The sequence below is a fragment of the Electrophorus electricus genome, chromosome 14 (assembly GCF_013358815.1).
Source record: "Electrophorus electricus isolate fEleEle1 chromosome 14, fEleEle1.pri, whole genome shotgun sequence".
Taxonomy (NCBI): Eukaryota; Metazoa; Chordata; class Actinopteri; order Gymnotiformes; family Gymnotidae; genus Electrophorus; species Electrophorus electricus.
The window spans coordinates 19,869,726-19,872,233 of record NC_049548.1 but is presented as its reverse complement, the minus strand read 5'-3'; positions in this window follow the sequence as shown (position 1 = coordinate 19,872,233).

Sequence of the window (2,508 nt, the reverse complement as noted above, 5' to 3'; positions counted from 1 at the left end):
CATACAGACCCAGACTTTGACAGAGCTGCAGAAGTTCTTTTCCATTTTTGTTGATTACATTATCATGGTTGTTTCTGTGGGGTTAAAAATAATTGTTATTAATACAAGATAATTTGTTTGTATTCTATTATATAAATTATTTTTTGTACAAATCCATTGCAATATTTGTTTGATGTCACACATCTCAATAGAATTTGGTGGTGTTTTGGTGGCTTCAGCACTGTGGGGCGTGGTCCTGGTACAGATTTGATGATCTGGGGGTGTGGTCAGGCTGATGTTGGGCATGGTTCTGGTACAGAGGCGATGATGGGGTGTGGTCTGGCTGCTGTGAGGCATGGTCCTGGTAAAGAGATGATGATCTGGAGGTGTATTCAGGCTGCTGTGGGGGGTGGTCCTTGTACAATTTGATTTGTTTATTTTCTAGAGCTTCCAATATTGCATATATGAACCTGGAGTTTGGTACCCCATTACTCCAAATTCCTACAGTAAAATGACTATAAATCATGCCATGGGTACAAGAGGACGTCTACTTCAAGAATTTCATACAGGGATCGGATAGCAGTTTGATTTGTGTATTCAAGTAGTGATATATAGTGAACCGAATAGACATTTAAGAGGATTTTGCCATCCCATGACTCCAAGTCCTACACTAAAAACATTTCAACATCATATTTTGAATATGTTGAAAAGTGTTCTCCAAGAATGAGAGTGAGAAGGATGAGAAATAGCATGGAAATATTTTGCACTCAAGTACACAGAATACACTGTAAATTGGTACAATCAATACGCTTTGGCTCTGTAGATGCTTTCGTGTTTAATAATCTGGGTGAGCAAAATTGAAAAAGAAAGGGACATTTGACATCAAAATAATGTACTTTTCTCAATTTAATTTTTAGCTATTTTCACATGCCAGTATATAATAATAACATATAAACACCCCTTTCCAGATCACTAGAGCAGGCTGGTCTATCATTTTCTATATCTCTGATTTACAACATCATCTTCATTATCTATATACCTAAAACACATGATCTATAATTCTATATGTCCTAATGAGCCAAACTTACAGACCTTGAAATGTTCAAAACCTCCTGTAAGTAATTTATCAAACCTCAAATCTCTGTGAACTGTTGTGCACTTGGGTCCTTTTCTCCATTTTCTCTGGGTGGCTTACACTGTTTTTACAAGTCTCTCATACAAAGGGACCTGAGTTTGGTTCCATCACTAAGGGAACCTAATGGTACACCAAACTTTGAATCCTATATTTAGGTATGTATCAACAATCTAAATTTGTCTCTATGCAAAATTGTAGGTTTTGGTGAAGAACCCTAACCCTAACCCTGTTTGCCATACCAGCTAGCTAGACCATCATAAAAATGTCTTGGAAAAGTCCTCAAAAATGATCGCTAGTGGGAAGCCTGTCTTTGTTAAGTACATGACAAATAAACTGACTGAGCAGAGTACTTTATGCTGGCTAACATATAATAAAAACCCTACTGCAGACCATTTAAGTTGTTATATAGTTGAATGAACTATATCACTGTCTGTTGTGAACTAGTGACAGGTCCTGTGTCGGGTCCTGGTTAAAGGAGTGTTACCAACTGCTTTCAAACCACACTCGAAAAATGTGGAACAGCAAAGAAAAAATATATAGAAAACTAAAATCAGCAGTGTTATGCCACTAGTGTTATGGAAAACAATGATAATACTTTAGTGTTATGGAAAACTGAGTGAAGTGAACGATGGATATGACCTGTACAGATCAGTCATGACCAAGCGGAGGCACTCTGTGGCACCTGCTTCACCAGCCCAGAAAAACATCAACAAAGACACCAAACTGCTCCAGGACATCAAGCTGGCAGAGTGGAGAAACTTCATGTCTGGTTTCACAGCACTTCACTGGGATGCTAAACAAGGAAACAGCGAAATGATGCGCAAGATCCTTTTTCTTTCACAGCAAGGTAGGCCAGGGGTTGATGTAAACACCAAGAGCTACGAGGGCTACACCCCACTACACATCGCTGCTATTCACAGGCCCGAATCAGTCCTGAGTGTTCTGGTGCGTGATTATGGTGCCAACTGCAACATACGTGACAACAGTGGCAAAAAGCCCTATCACTACCTACACAAGGACGCCTCACCCAAGGTGAGAGAGATGCTCGGAGACCCTCACGCTGGGAATTACAAGCCCTCAAGCCATGAGCAGCACTTTTCTGATCTGCCCAAAAGGTTCAGCACTTTGAGTAAACTATTTCAGTCCAAGCACTGAAACACACTCAGATGCAGACCAAGATTCCACTCAGCCTTGCAGCAGCTTGACCAGCCTTGACTAAGATGAGGACAGCATAGACTATACATTCATTTCCAGAACGTTCCCCTACAATTAATGAACTTCCCCATTGAAATAGCATATTCTCAAACAGACATTTTCTCTAACTTGTCTTTCACTCTGATTTTGATTCTGTGACAAGAACCTTAAGATGTGAATTAACTAATTTGCACATGTGT